Raw genomic sequence first — 17,644 nt, 5'->3', positions numbered from 1 at the left:
CTACAGTTGCATTAATAGCTTTTTGTCGCCATGGCGATGATTGTGTGTGTGTGTGTGTGTGTGTGTGTGTGTGTGTGTGTGTGCGTGTGTGTGATGAGATGGAGTAAGTGAATTAGCCGTAAGAGAACTATCTTGGTGATGGTGGAAACATAGAAATCAAATGAAAAGGGGTGGAAAATGGATGAGCAGTACAGAGAGAGAAGGGTAAAGACAAACAAGATCATTGGAGAGGACAAAAAATCATGTCACTGCTACTGTGTTGTGTTGCACTTTCATGCTGCATAGTAGGCCATGTTAAAAGAGAAGCGCTTCAACTCTATCAGGCTGAGGTGATAGAGTTGAAGCATGAGGGTTACATGTACAGGTTGTGCTGCACATGTAACCCAGCACTGTTTCCACATTCTCCCTCCTTGATAGTTAAGGACAACTATGTATTACATATTGTCGACATCACCAGCAGCAAGTTCAGTCCTCCATCAGTATCACACTGATCCTGTCCAGCCACAGTACTACTGTATGCTTAGAAGAATTTGAACAAGCTCACAGACCAGCTTGCAATTAAATACTTATATATGTACATCATCATATATGTACATCAGTAAATAGAAATACACTTAAAATGTGAAAAGATGCTCCACAAAAGCTGAATTAAGCTGGTATTATGCTTCTCTGGGCTGCATGTAGGCGCACATGCATGCAGGTTGTTCAGAGATGCTCACGTGGCTGTTTATGTACTTGTATGTATGTACGACCTGAGCTGATCCAAATGATCAGTATCGGAGCCTATCTGAGCATACTTTAATGGATTGGTATCAGCTAAAATAAAGCAGCTCAAATGCTGATCCTTTATTTCTGTACTCTTCTGTACTCCTCTTTTACAACAGCCTACTGTGCAGCATTTTGCTTGTATATGCAAGTGAAAATGAGTGTGTGTGAAAAATTATTTGGGCATACCGGGATGAGTGATTTGCACTGATTCATTAACGTCAGACTCTGACTCCCTCTTTCTCATTGGCAAAGAGTAACACGTGTATAAAACATTCAGCTATCACTGAGCACCACTTTCACCGGTTAAAATGAAAAACAATAACATCTACAACTGTGGTTGAATAACATTAACTCTGCAATGGCACCCATAACACCTCTCTGTGCGTGGGTTCACAGAGACATTTATGTGTATCTTCAGAGAATTGAATTTATTGGTTTATTTAAGACAGGGGCAGTGTACAATAGATGTATTGCACCAGATACAGCACAATGCTAATTTCCATCTGTTGTCCTTGAGCACATATACATGCATATGTAACAATATAAAAATGACAATTCCACATGATAGTAAGAAACACACCTATAGGATAGACCAGTGCGTATACATTCAAAGTGGCATTATCAGACCTTAATGACAACATGACTGTCTATCTTTAAACTAGTTTTAAACTGATTAAAACTAATACACTCTTTAATATTTGTAGGGATAGCATTCCACTGTTTTGCTGCTGCAATTGAAAAAGTAATTTGAGAAAATTTTGTCAAGAAAAATGTTTTATATAGCAGTTTCCCCCCGTTGATGATCTTGTTTGTCTTATTTCACCATGAGCTATTAGAATAAATTGTTTAAGGGGTGAGGGAGCTAAACCAAGCAGTATCATATAAAATAAACAAACATTAGTCATAAACAAAAAAAATTCAAAGCTCAATAAGTTGTATTTTTGAAGCATAGCTGAGTCCTGGTCAGGTGAGCTCATTGCCCTTATTTTGCTGACAGTGTATTCCGATTTGACACAGCAGTGGTTTGAAGAGAGCCTGATGGCGATGATTTCCCCAGTGGACTCAGGAGGATGGGGCAGGAGGCCACTTGTGATGAACCTAGCAGGTGGCTGAGAGGCTGTAAAGGGCTTACACTGGTGCATCACTGCTGATGTAACATATGCCTCTTGCATGTTATATTAAATACATTAGTTGTGCTTTAAATGGTCACTATGTCTAACAGCAAAATCTTTTAAAATAGAATATAATTTTGTCAGTAATTTTACCTTTATTTAATAGTTGTAAGGTGTACATATTTGTGTTATTTTCATTATTTTATGCTGTTATCTTATGTTTAATATTTAATGCTTGGCTACATAGTATCCAAGGTAACGATGCAGCTATAAAGCCCATCACCAAGGGAACAAGTCAGACCGGGCTTTTATCCCCCAGGTGAGTATGTGACTATTAAATGGAAACCTGTAAATAATAATGTATAGCTGACCTGAGATAGACTTTATTACTAATTATAATTATATTGACATTCAGAGTGATTATCTATGTGAACTGATTCATCTGTATCAATAGTGTGTTTGTGTAATCTGTAATATAGTGAGTTTTTGATCCTGGTCAAAGTTAGACCGTTGGCCCTGTAATTTGTTATTTAACGGTTATTAAGCTTCGTCACAGAAATAATTTATTAGTATTGTAAGTTTCCTTTGATTATGATTTTTTTTATGTTAAATAGTTTTACTGAGACCAGGCTTGTATCCCCCAGATCCCGAAGTGCTTGGAAGCAATAAACAGACATCATTGAATCGACATCGGAGCTGTCTGGGTGTCTTCGTTGAAGTCAACTGATGTTACTGACTGTCAGCCGTTAGTCCACCATCATCATCACAACAGTACACAAGTAAACTTAACGGGGTCATTATAAACTGTGAGGCTAATATAGTCCCCTGTTACACTGAGCCAGCCTCCGTGGGCTCTGTGACCAAAGGCAGAAAGTCCAGGATGTTGAATTTATTCGCCAGCTCAATGTGATGGGCTGCTGGTGGGCATAGGATATGCTTCCCACGGCATCCACAGCTTTGCCTGCCACCGATACTCCCATTCCCATTGGTGAGGTGCTGTGCTGACAGGGACCTTTGGCCAAGGCTAAGCCCAGGAACCTCAGTCTGTGTTTTCGTATTGGGGCAGGGAGCCGAGGCAAACAAATCACCTGTCTCTGATCCAACACCGACTACAGAAGCAGTCAGTGTTGGATCAGAGACAAACAATGGGTTTCGTCTTCTTCTTACCCCTTTTGATAATATCAGACCAAGGCTCTGGATTGTCGGGAGTGGAGGAGGCTTTTGCTCCAGAAAGTGATCAGGGATCAGATGCAATGTCTGCAGTCAAATTGGACTGGAGGTTGTTAAAATAATTTCAGTGCGTAAAACTTGTACTTAAAAGAAACTAGCAGTAGGATATAAATAAACTTTAGCGTCACATAAAAATGAGTAAAATCCAAAAATAGCAACAGTAGAGATCCCTCTGACAAAAGTGAATCTGAAGCTTTAGTTACAGTGGAAGACCATGTTATTGTTTTTGGCTGAATGTTGAATATTATTGGTATTAATTTTACAAAACCCCAAATCACAGTGGCTTTCACTTTGTGACATTTTGGGATTTTAAATGACAACTCCAAAACAATAATTTATTTCTTACACATCTGTACTTGTTTTTTTTTAAGTTCTGGCCATCATTTTAATTGGTTATGATACCATTGTCTTCACCAAAAGAAGAGCTGAGATCTGGGATTGTGGCAATATCATTAAAAAGTGTGACAGGGCAGGAAACACGAGCAGTCAGATGATCAGACAGGTTGGAAACAAACCAATAGTTCATCCAGATTATCTAAACCACTGAAAGTGAGCACACCTGAAATTTGTTAAGGATCCCTCATTGCACAGGAAAACTACAGAAAACACAGTATGTTGAAGTTGAAGCAGGAATTGGGTCTATAAACTGAGATGGATTTTGCAACAAACTGTTTAGGTAATAATTTTACACTCTTTACACATGTTGCACTTGTTCACTATGTTTTTTCCTCCTCCAAATACATTTCTCTAACATGGAGGTTTGTTTCCAAACTCTCTGATCATCCGACTGCTTGTGCTTTGTTCCTGTGATGCACTTCTTTTTGTGCGTTTACATGAAAAAAATTACCAAAGGGAAGAAATTTGTATTTTAAATTTTTTGGTTTCATGATGGCTCTCCCTAGTTTTACATTAATTAAATTAAATACCATTCTGTTATCCATCAGCGTAGCTGGAGACCTTATTTTGATCAAATCTTGCATGAAGCAGCAACATGGCATTCTATCAGGCCACATATTCTTAACAACAAGGATATAATCTTGCCTGTACGTGTCTGTCTGGCCAGAGCAATCAACACTGATGGACAACAGCAAGGACGCCAAATGATTGAGCTTGGGACAAATGCTGGCTCATGGCCAGTTAATGCTCCTACAGTGAATTTACATGGGATATTACTGGGATATTTTGCAATCTATTCCTCTGTCCTGCGGCACAGACAAGCCCAAGTACCAGAGCCAATCACCAATCCAGTGGACCAGTCATCTGCCACCCCATTTTGGAGAATAGCAGGTCTCCTCTTCATGCTGATCCTGCTCTCTGGAGATGTTCAGCTAAATCCTGGACCAGTGACCCCTGGAGCGCTGCAGAACTTCAATGCTGATTTGTGCCCGAGTGTGTCTGGGACTCCTCTGGTGCCAGTGACGAATGAGAGTCTTCTCTCTTAACAGACTAAACTTTGTTAACACAAGGCATGATGTCTCAATGAATAACTTTTCACTACTGGGCTGTGGAAAAATTTATAGGTCCAGTGTCTCTCTCACAAAACCTGCTGCTGACACCACAGTGTGTTGAAACCCTGCAGTGAGGAGGCAGAGGTTATTCAAAACCCTCCAATCATGCAAAAGTCTTATGGTACCCGAAGCTGAAACTGAGCTATTCGGTAGACATTTTAACATCAGAAGCATTACTGCAAAGAGCAATCAGCTAACTCATCTTGTGTCTGACTCAAATCTAGACTTTGTCTGTCTGACTGAGAACAACTCCTGCGAGTGTGTTCACGGTGCCCGGATACCAATGTTTCTGAAGAGACAGACCTGATGGAAGAGGAGGATGGGTGCTTTTTTATGTGTGAGACAACATCAAATGTGAACGTGTGGTTTACAATGTGGGTAACACGTTAGAATATGTTGGGATAAAAATAATGTTACCCCAACAAATTTCTTTTAACATCATAGGTGTCTATAGGCCCCCTTCTGCAGATAACATTTTCTGTGATCAACTAACAGAAGTTTTGAAAGAGTGTAATCTCAACAAAGAATCATTACTTACGGGTGATTTCAATGTGAACTGGGAGGAAAAAACTAAGAGGGAAAAACTAAAAATGACTAGTAAAAGGCCCAACCAGGACTGCAAAATGCTCCAGTACACAAATTGATCTGATATTTACTAACAAACCAGAAAGAATAACTACAAGTTTTAATTTAATCAGTGGCTTATCAAATCATAACTTAACCCTATGTGCGAGAAAACTGACTAAAACTAGATTTAACATGACGGCAACTAAGACAATGATCCTTCAATGCATACCCAGAGCTAAGCAAGAAGAATTTATCAATGAAATTAACAGCTTGAACTGGGATGATGTACTGTCCTCTGATGATCTGGACTATGGCTGTGATACTTTTACTCACACAATCAACTCTGTGAGGGAAAGATTTAATGTGAGGATGCAGATAAAATCTAAAAATAAAAACGATTTACTGTGGATTAGTGAAAATTTGTGGAAACTAATGAAATCTAGAGATGCTGCAGTAAGGAAGACAATTAAAACTAGAAGAGACACTGACACGCTGATATATAAAGGTTTAAGGAACAAAGTTATCCAAGAGCTAAGTGAAGCTTAATCTCATTTTTATCTCAATATTTTGAATGAGGCAAAAGGCAACATTAAATTGATCTGGAAAAACATTGATAATCTCACAAGGAGGGACCCAAAATTTTTAGGAGATTTTAAAATCAAAGTACAGGGAAAGTTAATTGAAGATCATCTTACTGTTGCTTCTGTCTTTAATATTTTTTTCTTGAGTCTGTATATGAGTTAGGAAAAAAATTTATGAAAAGGAAACTGGACATTGTTCCTATAGATGCTACAGGCCAAGTTTTCAAGCTGGTAGAGACTAATGAGTTACAAGTAAACAAAATCAACAGCTCCTTAAAAAGTTGCAAAAGTAGAGATGCTTTCCAATTTGACACCATGTTTGTTAAATCATGCATGTGCATGTGCGTGTGTGCGTGCACATGTGTGTACTGTTGTTAATCTCTGTTTTGTCCTTGAGAGGCTGAAGGCGAACCCAGTCCTTCTGGTCTTCATTACCACCTGCCAAGATGACCCACATCTCATTTACCAGGGTTCACAACAGACACACACACACACACACACACACACACACACACACACAGTTCCATTCAGTTCTTTAAAAAACAAACAAAAATAAAAACGTCTTCAGCAAAACTTTTCCATTCAGGGATTTTCATATGAGGATTTCATCTGTCCCACACATTGAAGCTCAATTTGAAATGTAGTCTCTTCACTTCGAGGAGATTAGTTTTAAACCAGCTACTGTATTTCAGCATAGTACACCCCCTCAGAGCATCAAGTGGGCCATTCTTTACATTCAGTGGCATTAACTCTGATTGTTTGCCTTCCCCCTTTAGTCTAGAGTTGTGGACCAGGCTGAAGGCAACACGCCAGCTTCACTAGTCCAGTTTTACAAACCTGCAATCATCAGTTCTGGACCCAAGCTGTTAATGTAAAACCTGTAAAATAAGTCTATCCAGCTTATATAATAAGTAATATAAAATTAGTAAAGTTAAGCTTGGGGTACTGTAAGGGCACACAATGGCCTGTGTAAATAAATAAATGATAAGAATAAGTATACAATAATGCAAAGACATATGCAGAATGCTGGGGCAAAACAACCCTCCATGTTGTTTTCGTGTTTACTTGCATTTCTACCTGCTAAGGCAAATCACACACAAAACAAACTAAACTTTGGTGTATGTGCAGATTTAAATGTACATGGAAATCAACATTTAAATCCCAAAGAGGCATTAAAAGACAGTGCCTGTTGGTTTAGTTAATGGCTAATTGTTATCAATAATGTCATTTACAACTGTTTATAGAGGGTATAAAGTTTTCTATTGTCAGTCAGTTAAAGATTTCAGTGCTGGTTGATTTGGCAACACCCGTTGGTGATAGCGATGAGAGCAAGTGAGGTTTAATACTACAGGTCCCAGAATTCTGAGGGCACAACACTTCTTGAGTAGCTATTATATTTGAAATAAAACAGAAGAGCAAATGGTGTATCTGTGCAGCCAAACAAACGCAGGTTGTTTTAATAAAAAAGTCAAGATTCAGCATTTTTCCATGGTGCAAGTATTTGTCACACAATAGTGGGGTCTTTCTCGTGGTTGCTTCACAATAAAAGCAAACCTGTGTTTTGCCAGTTGAATGCTTTTAATGTGAAAAAGCAGCAGTAGAATGTTCAGTTTACATTAGCACTAACTTAATACTAATACTAATACTCTGATAGAGTGTAAAGAGAGTGAACAGTAAAGAGTGAGGCTGATATCAATGAGATGAAATTACCCTCGTGGGAATGAATGAAATTTAAATCCAGTACAGGAGTGGCGGACACTACTAACAATGAAAACTACTATATAAAGAAGCGGTGGGGAACCTTTTTATTATCAAGTGCCATTTAAATTTTTAGGAAATCCTTTGAGAGAAATACGAATGTATTGACTATTTCAATAATTTTATTAATATTTTAATATTTATAATGATAATTAACTGTTAAATTAACAAGCTTGCTTCTCTTTGGCCAGGTGATGATGATGCTACTTGCAGCTGGTTTTCCAGTTTTGGGTCAGTCAGCTTCGCAAGAGTCAGTTCTGAAAAGAACTGCTCACAGCAGTAGGTTGTCCCAAACAGAAATACAAATTCCAGTGCACGTCTTCTCAGACGTACATACAGTTTAAAGAACTTGAGCAGAGGGAGATTGTTGTACCTAGCTTTGAGATCACCGTTGCTTTGCAGCTCAGTGATTTTGTGTTGTGCGTTGTCAGGCACAGCTGGTTCCACATTAAACAGTGTAGAACATATGTTCAGTTTGTTTACTTTTCACATACTGTAACCTCTCACCAAATTCTCACAAAATGGAGTTTTGCATACTCACCCGCATACTCAGATGTCAGCAGGCTTTTGTTCTTGCAGGTTAAGAAAATGCAGTGTTACCCCTTTCCAGTTGCACTTACCACAGCTTTAATTTTGCTTCAAATAAATGATTTCACATTTGAAAACAGAGAGCTGAGAAACTGGTTGGGACCTTGGAGCTTGATGTTCAACTCTGAGAGGTACTTCGTAATGTCAACCATGAAGTCCAAATCACACAGCCACTTGCATCACTGAGTTCCACGACAGGTTTTCCCTTCATCTCCATAAACTGTTCATACTACTACTACTACTACTTTTTCCCTCAGTTTATAAAAAAAGTGAGAGCAAATTTGTGCAATTCAGCCATTGCACCTCACAATGGTAAACCAGATCTCTGTACTCTGATTCATGCTTTCATGCTTACTTCCTTGACTTGGCAGCTGTTTAGCCCTCTGCTTTTGATAAAAATTTATGGTGGAAATGACAGTTGTCATTACATTTTTGAGCTTCAGGGAACGTGCACAGACTCTCTTGATGTATGATACAGTGGCATAAAACTAAATCATTTGGATCAAGACTGAGACGACTAATTTTCTTTTTTGACCAATACACTTAATCCCTTTTGCAGGCCAACAATGGCTGGGGCTCCATCTGTAGAGCCAAAAAAGGGTAGTTCAAATTTGTTCATAGCCAAAACAACTTGCTCAAACAAATCCTCACCTCTGGTAGTGCCATGCAGAGCTTGCAAAGACAGCAATTCCTTCCTCAAATCAAACTCAGCAGTAACCCCACACATAAAAATTGCTAGTTGGGTGGTATTTGTTAGGTCTGTTGTGTCATTGCAGGCGAGAGAGAAAAACTGGAAATTTCTTCCATAGTCCTTCAGTGTTTTTTCAATATCTTGTGCCATATCAGTAATCTTCCCTGCTAAAATTTTTCGAGACAAACTGACACTTTGTAACAATTTTACTTTGTCCAGTGCTAGCAACTTCACCATGGCAACAAGGCACTCCTTCACAAATTCTCCTTCTGAATGAGGTTTCAGCTTCTTAGCTATTAGCTCACTCACCACAAAACTTGCCTGCATAAGGGGACATTCAGATGTTGCGTTTTTTGCGCGCACAAATTCATAATTTTCAATGGAGGCATGCGACAAGCACACACAATACAGAAAGCAACACAATCACTTTTTGCTTTGCTGCATCTGCAATCCATGTGCAATGCCCAGCATTCAAAGCCAATCTATGTAACTTTTGCTGAGCAGTGGCAGCAGCAGCCTCTGCTTCCACAAGTGGTAAATACAGCACGCTGGTGCATTTAATTCTGACGATATCTGAGTGGCAAAGGTACCGCACTATTCTAAAGGGAGGGAACGCTATTTAAAGGGGAACAGACTTTGACACAAGATAGAGAGGAAAGGAAACATGTCTTCAGATGAGGTGAAATGACTTAACATACTACTTGACATACTTAACATAACATTATTAAAGACATAGAAAAATAGAGTTTTGGAATCCGTGAATCAATTCAAATACATGTGAATAGATGTTTTGATCCACCCCTTCTTTTTCTGTGTCCCAATGTAATGTGCCACAGTATTTAACACGGGTGCCAAACAATAGTTTTGTAGTAATTGTTTAAACTGAATATTTGAAATATCAATTATCCCTAAATATATAACAAGTAAAAGTATTAGCAACCATCTCATGTTGATTGGAGGGACAATAAGTATCAGAGAAGAGGGTGTTTATGTCATTACAATATTACAGTGGACCAAAGTGAACAAATGATTAGCTCTTTGAGTCTGTCATACTTTTGTCTCATTCTGGCACATTAAAACCCCCGCTCATCCATTGTTATTCTGCATCTTCCTGTCCAATATTGGTCTGCCCATCTCCACATTCATCTTCCATCTACTGGATTTTCATCTCAACACATTAAACACTCTCCTCCAATCAGCACCCTACTGCTCTTTTTTCAGCTCACCCTCTCTCTCTCTCTCTCTCTCTCTCTCTCTCACACACACACACACACACACACACACACACACACACACACACACATTTATGTCTCTGACCAAGAACTGCCTGTTTGGCATTCATGACAGCAGTGAGACAAGGAGAGCAGGATGAGAAGGGGATGATGTCTGACCCCTCCCCCCAAACACACACACACACACACACATGCACGCACCGCAGCATATATGAAGGCATAGGAGTTGATGACCTTTCACCTTTCTCCTCAGCACTGGCTGTATGTCCATTACACCTGCTATAACTCAGAAACAACCTGGATCTACATGCATGTGTGGTAGGCTTCAACATTCAGAATTGCAGAAACGAAGTGGTGACAGTGTGTCTTTTTGACATTGCTTTGTGTGTCACCACAATTGTGTGTGCTGGTTCGTTAGTCAGTGTGTATAATGAGCCAGGTTGGTGCAGTGCCAGCCCCCTAACACACACACACACACACACACACACACACACACACAGAAGATGAAGGGCAATGCAAGGGCACTGTGACTGATGGCTGCTCCCTGCTTATATTCAGAATCATTACCTATTTGTGTATGTGTGTGTGTCTGTGTGTAAGCACACATTCATTGATGTGCATGAATGCATCACTACCTATCTGTGCGTTAATGTATGCATTTTGGTCTGTGCCACATTGTGTGATGGGAGCATGTTAACAGACAGTTGGTATGAATGAGCTGGGTGAGAATACATGCCTGTGCCTCCTTCAGTCAGCTGGAGGCACTGACACTCAGTGTGTTTACAGACACTGGGGTAGAGCTGTGAGGTGAGGAGAGCTGCTGGTTCATCAAGTATTTTTCCCAACTGAATTCTCATCTCAAGTTTTATTTTAATGATGTCCATCCTTGATAATTTAATCATACTACAGATTCATCCACCAACTGATTTATGGGTTGTTGTCTTTTTTTCTGGCTGATTGTACTATTTTCCTTCATGCTGGAGATGCAGAGAGACTGTCTTAATCATGTCCAAACATTACTGCTGCAGCAGCTCAACACTGAAAGACTACAAAATACTATGGGACATTACAAAGTATTATAGGGAAGCTTCTAAAAATCAGCAGTGACACTGGTTACATTTCTACTCAGTTCTGTATATATGTCAAAAATATACTTAACTAAATCTAATACAGACCAAAAGTTAGCTTACTGTGCACTGTAACATATATTACATAGGAAAAATAAACATGGATTGGTAATGAAAACATAACAATTCTTATTTTCAGATGTTTATACACTAATTAAAACATACTTATGAATATTCCATTTCTGCCAAGTCAATTCCACGACATGGCATTAAATTCTACACACTGCACCTTTAACATTAAGCTGAATCATCACCTCTTCAACTCTGTCAGACCTGTCAATGGTTGTTGACATCTGCACAAAATGATGCGCATGTCATACAGAATATTTCCATTTAATGCAACCATCAAATGGAAATGTGATATATCCTAGATGTATGTATATATAGTACTTTATGTGAAACAGCCTGTAAATACATTGTCTTAATTTGAGTGGGACAGAAAAGTTCAAGAGATTAATGCATATTTAGCCTTTCTATGACAATTTCTCAGATTGTCTTCAACTACCATGTGATCCATCTGTGTATATCTGTTTCCATACAACTAAAGCAATTATACATGATATAATTAAATTGATTTTTCTCTTGTTTGGGTATTTGGAAAAGGCAGTAGTATCTATCAAACACCCACTTCCAGCTCTTGATTAACATTTCATGAACCTAATCACTTTAAACTGCAAGATTTCTTTGGATTTCCTCAGGTGCTACAACTGTCGATTTTAATTGATTACTGGCTTGATGATGAAGGCTGCAGTTGATGAGGAGGCAAAAATTCATCTTGATTCTGGGAAGGAATCAAGGCAGTTTAAAGGGGATGTTGGGCCGTGGCTACAAGTTTGGCTATCAGCAATAACTAACGATTATCAAAGATAATTGTTAATTATTAAAATCAATAAAATTATTAATCAGAATTAATAATAACAGGGCACCACCCTGGACTCAGGGAAAAAGATAGTCAATTCAGTCTCAAAGTGTACTAATCTATGAATTTGGGACTTTGATTAATAATTAATTTAATAACTATAAACAAAATCACCATATCAATAACTAGTTAAGGTTGAAGGATTTGGAGTTCTTTACAGAGCAGGGGTTGGCAAAACTCATTCTTGTGCAACATTAAAACAGACAGCAGGTATATCCAAAAGCATTTATTTAACAAAAGGGTAAAAGCAACACACAATACTAATCTAGCTAAGTGTACCTATATACAAGTGTGAGTGTGTGTGTCTGTGTGTTTAGGGAAGACAATCCTAGTCACCTGGTGACTGAGCACATGGCATGCCAGCAATTTGGCTGATAAAGGGAACTACAGAGATAAAAGGCCAGACCATGTGGTGTCTTGAACCACATGTGCTGCCTGAACCAAAGTTTGCCAAACTAGGTTTTAATCTTTTAACTGTGAGGTTCTCTATTCAAGGCCAATTGGTGTATGCTAAAAGTGCCAGGTTAAAATGGTGTTAGTTGCATGCAAGACCTAGTTACTGGATGTAACATGTGTTAAGCATGCTAACATTAACCTAGCGGTGTGGCTATGCAGTAACCTGACTATAGGCAACAAGGACATCACAACAACAGTTCAATGTATAACCTCAACCAAATCAATACATGTACAGTACATTGTTTGAGTTAAACATTCTTGCTTAGCCGTACTATGCTTCACTGTGTTGCTAGGCTATGCCCAGTTGTTACTAGTCCATGAAGGAAGAGATGCTTTGTGGTGTCCTGCTTTGCAGCCGGTGAATCCGTGGGTGAGTCAGGCTGAGAAGGCTTTGGCTCTGAAGCTGAAAGATGCAGGCGTTGCTGGGGAGACAGCACTCCAGCCGTGCAGAGGGCCCAGGTCACTCCTTTGTGTAGAGTTAGCGGCAAGCTAACTCCATATCGCGGCTCCTGTACTTGTTAAACTGGCCAGCAGACTTGTGTGTTAGCTGCTGGCACAAGGAAACTTAGTTTCTGAGTCTTAGGCAGGCTCTTGCGTCTTCTGCCGTAAAGAAGACTGTGTGTGTCTGCTGTGAGCAGGCCACACAAGAGAGCAGAGAGCTGCTCCAGCAGCTGCTGGAGGTGTGAAAGACCAAGCAGCTGCTCCTGCAGCTGAAGGAGAAAGAGAGCAAGGAGCTGCTCCTGCTGCAGCTCGTGGAGAAAAGAGAAAGATAAGAGAGGAATCTCTAGTTTTGATAACCTGGATCCATGGATGGAGCTTCACACTTTGGGTGCGAACCTCCAGGGCTCAGGTTTCTTGGAGTCTTGAAACATGTGGTAAACTGTGGTCCACATGTAGTCCCAACAGGGACGTATTATGCTTTTCCTTATTTTCAGACATATATGTAATGTCACAGTATCGGATGTTCATGTTAAAAGTGGCTGACGTGTCAAATAACGAGGTAAACGTATGTAGCAGTAATCCATGTGAGTAAAAAGCAGCAGCTTCAGGCTGCTCTGAACGCTTGGTTTCCAGCCTTTTTTTTTACTTTCCGCCTGAGCTGACGTCAGTTTGTGACAGATTTCTTTATATGGACATTGCTATGTGCACAGTACGCAAGTTTGCTGCTTCGCTCCAGGAGTAGTTACATCAAGCCACGACGCCATTACACAGCACAGCTAAGTAAAATAAGTAGTTTACCTGTTGGAGGTGTGCTGGTTGTCTGCAGCCCTTCATAAAACATCTCACTGTGGCTGTTTCTGCTTGTATTAGTCCTCCCTGCGTTATTTCTAACTGATCCGCTGAACAAATAGCTCCAAATAGCTCCAGCTCCATATGTTGTTGTTTCGACTGTTTTTTAACACCGCTAACGAAGCTCCGCTAATTCAGTGAGGAACATGTTTTTACTTCCTGTAAATTCTTCACAATAAAAGTCTCCCATTACTTAATCATTGAAAAGCTTTTAATTTGAAGCAGTAAAGCAGGAAATGTTTGGTTTGCATTGACGGTAAAGTTACACAACTCTGATAGTAAAGCTGACCAATCAGAACAGAGTGGGCTCATCGGGAGGGGGGCCTTAAAGAGACAGGAATTAAAATGGAGTGTAAGAGAAACTGTGTATATTGAAGGGCTGCATAAAGGGTCAATATGAGATAAATAAGGAGTTTTTTGAACTGTGAATCATCCCAAGCTACTGGAGTCCAAAAATAAAAATTTAGAGCTGAAATGAGCACAATAGGTCCTCTTTAATAGACTGGAGCGTCATCTGTGCATACAGTGTGAAGTATTGATGAGATAAGTCTCCACTGCTGCTACATGAGATCACTGCCTCAGTCAGTCTAGCCTGCAGATCCCAGACCTGCTCTTCACAGTATAGTATAGTAACAGATAAATAATGAAATGTCACATCTTTGCATGCTGCCTCTAATTTCCATTAGCTCACCTGCTGTAAACTGGCTAATGTTATTAGCATGCAGTTCGCAGACTGACTCTTAGAGGGGCAACAAATTTCCTTTTTTTTTGATAAAATGTTTTATTTTATTCAAAGTTTAGGAAAAGGACAATGTGCAGTACTAGCCAGTGTAACACACGCCATAGCAATTAACAGAAAAGAGAGGGAAAAAACAACAAAGGCCAAAAAACATGAGCAAAATGACAGCAGGACATGACCAAGGACAAAAAACAATCTCACATTCTCAAAAAGGTGGGCATTCCCAGAATTTATGGAGCAACGTTCCAGGAGCCCCTAAGGAACATAAGATATATTGGGAATCATCAGGGAGACCAATCAAGTGCCGCTTTCTGGGAGTAATACGTTTTATGAGAATATGAATTTGTTGATGATCGGGATTATGAGAGGCCAGCAGAACATAAGCCCAGATTGAATCTCAATTAAAATCAGGCCTCAGTTCTGGGACACCTTTTCTCCAAGTCTATCTAACTGGAGGTCGTTATAAGAGGACTTGAGTGGGAAAGTATAAAAAGCAGATACAAAGCTACTGGCACTTCCTCTACCAGTGATGAGTTTGTGAAATGGGTGTTATTTTAATGTCTGTCCCACTGGACTCCATAAGTCCTCAGGGCCACCCTGAGTTGCAAATAAAAGAAAGAAGTGCCTGGGAGATCATACTAGCCATTTAGATCCTGCAATGAGCGGAAACTATTGTAGCAATATGTCTATTATTATTAATAGATTAGCACTAGTAAACCAGGATAACACTTCCTTTTAACATGGGAGGAACACTATGTAATCAAATTAAACAGTCTCAATTTAATCAATTAATCAGTGTCAATTTAATCACTCTCACAAACCAAAATAGTAAGTTCTGGACACATGGACCTCTAATTCTCTGTTGTAAAATGAAGGCACAGATAACAACGTTCTGATAAATGCATATTTATTTAACTAAATTGGTTAAGAAATGAATAGATGGTGAAATCACATGAACAGATGAATTAATAATAATTAACTAATTAGGCAAGTTGGCAACCCTAAAATAATCTATCAAACTAATCAAACTAATCAAAATTTGACTAATCAAACTAATGACACCAAACTCTTGATTGCAAATGTATGACCAGCAGAAAGGTGTTCTTAGCCCACTTTGTTGTAGTGGTGTCTCCAGACGATGACGGTGGCTCAATGTCCTCAACTCAACTGGATGATGGCTGCGTGTGTCCTCAGCTGATTCTCAGATGCCGACTCAGCATGTTGTAGCTGATGGATCAGTGGTGGTTAGCTGGCGCTGTGCTCTGTGGCCTCCCAGTGGGTGTTATCCACTCATGAGCGCTGAGGGAGCACTTTCTTCATGTGATCTGGCACATTGCTATGTCACCACAGCAGTTTCTAGGTAAAGAAGAAAAATTGAGTTGACACAGTTTTCTGGGAACAACACTTGTCAACGTCTGGGAACAACAAATGTTGTTGTGATGATGTTCTAAAGATGTCTTGATGTGTCATTGAGCGGGTCGTTACACTCTGAATCTGCAGACTAGAGCCCGACTGATATATCAGCTGATATTAACAGCCAATATTGGCCTATCACAGATATATCGGTATCGGCGTATATGTTGTCCGATATGGCCCTATATATTTTTTTTAAATTTTAAAGCTATATAGGCAGCATTTTATGTATATTTGATCCTTTTTCTTAATTCAAGTTTAATATGTACGTATGTTTTTTTTGTTCTGTTTTTTTTATTTATAGTTATTTATAATTATTAAATTTCCAATGAAGTTTACTGTTTCATTGCAGTAATTCTGGTCTTTGGTCTCACTGCAAACGGCAGGGGTCCATGCCATTTGAGGGTGTGTGTGTGTGTGTGTGTGTGTGTGTGTGTCTGTGTCTGTGTCACTGGAGCATGGCATATTGTGCAGCATGTATTGTGTCTTATACTGGTTTGCCCAGTGATCAGTTCTTGGGTTGGTCACTCAAGTCCTGAAAATCAAAATCTACTGTGGGATTAAAGTTGGTGCCAGCTCGTCTCTGTGTGTGACTGGCTCTTAGAGGTGAGTTATGATAACCAGTGCTGGGGGTCGTTTATCCAGATGGTACTATCAATTCACACTGGGGTGTGAATTGATCTCCCTATCTTGCTGGCTCTTGTAGCTTTAAGGATCAAAGATGGTTTGGGTCAGTGGTCTGGTTTGTTGACCATGCAGGAGATGGGGGGTTCCTTGTCTGATCCTTTCTGTTTGCAGGAGGTTGTTTAGATGATCTGGTCAGTGAGGAGTCTGGGACTCTCACTTTATTGGCCAGGATTCCTGGGGGCTGAAGAAAGAGCTGGTCTGTTGTTTGAGGCTTGTGCTGTCTGCATTCGAAACATGCAAGGACTTTATCCTACACTGCTCACAGCACATATTGATTTCATTTAGGTTTCTGCTGTTTACTCAACTTTGTAGTTAATTGATAAATTAAAACAATTTATAGCAATATTTTTGTAAGCATTCTCGCTTTACTTTTAGTGCCTAAAACTTTTGCACAGTACAGTATATGTCCCGTATATACAAGATTATTGGTCGATATATCAATATTGGAATTTTTTCACTCTGTAATATTGGTATCGGCATAGGCCCCAACAATCCAGTATCGGTCAGGCCCTACTGCTGACTACAAACTAAACTTTCTTCACTAAAATAACTGCAAATAGCTTTGTTGGCGGGATGAAACTACTCAAAGTTACAAAAACAAAAGAATGTTAAAACTGAAGTTGGCTTCTCATTAAAGTTAAACTCTTGACCGCAAAATGGAAGAAAATAAGTAAAACATTAAGTTAAAGTTTAAACTAAGAGACGTGTGCTGGCTTAAAATGGTCAGATGAGACAACAAGGGCTTGAAGATGCTACAGACATCTTTCTGAGGACAACAGAAAGAGAGAAAAGCTTTTTGAGACTAGGTGTTGGCCAATTTTATTGTCCTGAGTAGAGGCATGCTTTTGGGGTCAGATTTCCAAATTCACTGCCAAAAGAAAGTGACACACCTACCCTGATAGCATCAACTTTTTGGCCATATGTGGCATTTAACTGGCACATGTGGCAGAGATATGGCATGGCAAAATGCGTGTGGGC

The sequence above is a fragment of the Thunnus albacares genome, chromosome 6, assembly GCF_914725855.1.
Source record: "Thunnus albacares chromosome 6, fThuAlb1.1, whole genome shotgun sequence".
In the NCBI taxonomy this organism is placed as follows: domain Eukaryota; kingdom Metazoa; phylum Chordata; class Actinopteri; order Scombriformes; family Scombridae; genus Thunnus; species Thunnus albacares.
Note: the sequence above shows the minus strand (reverse complement) of the source record.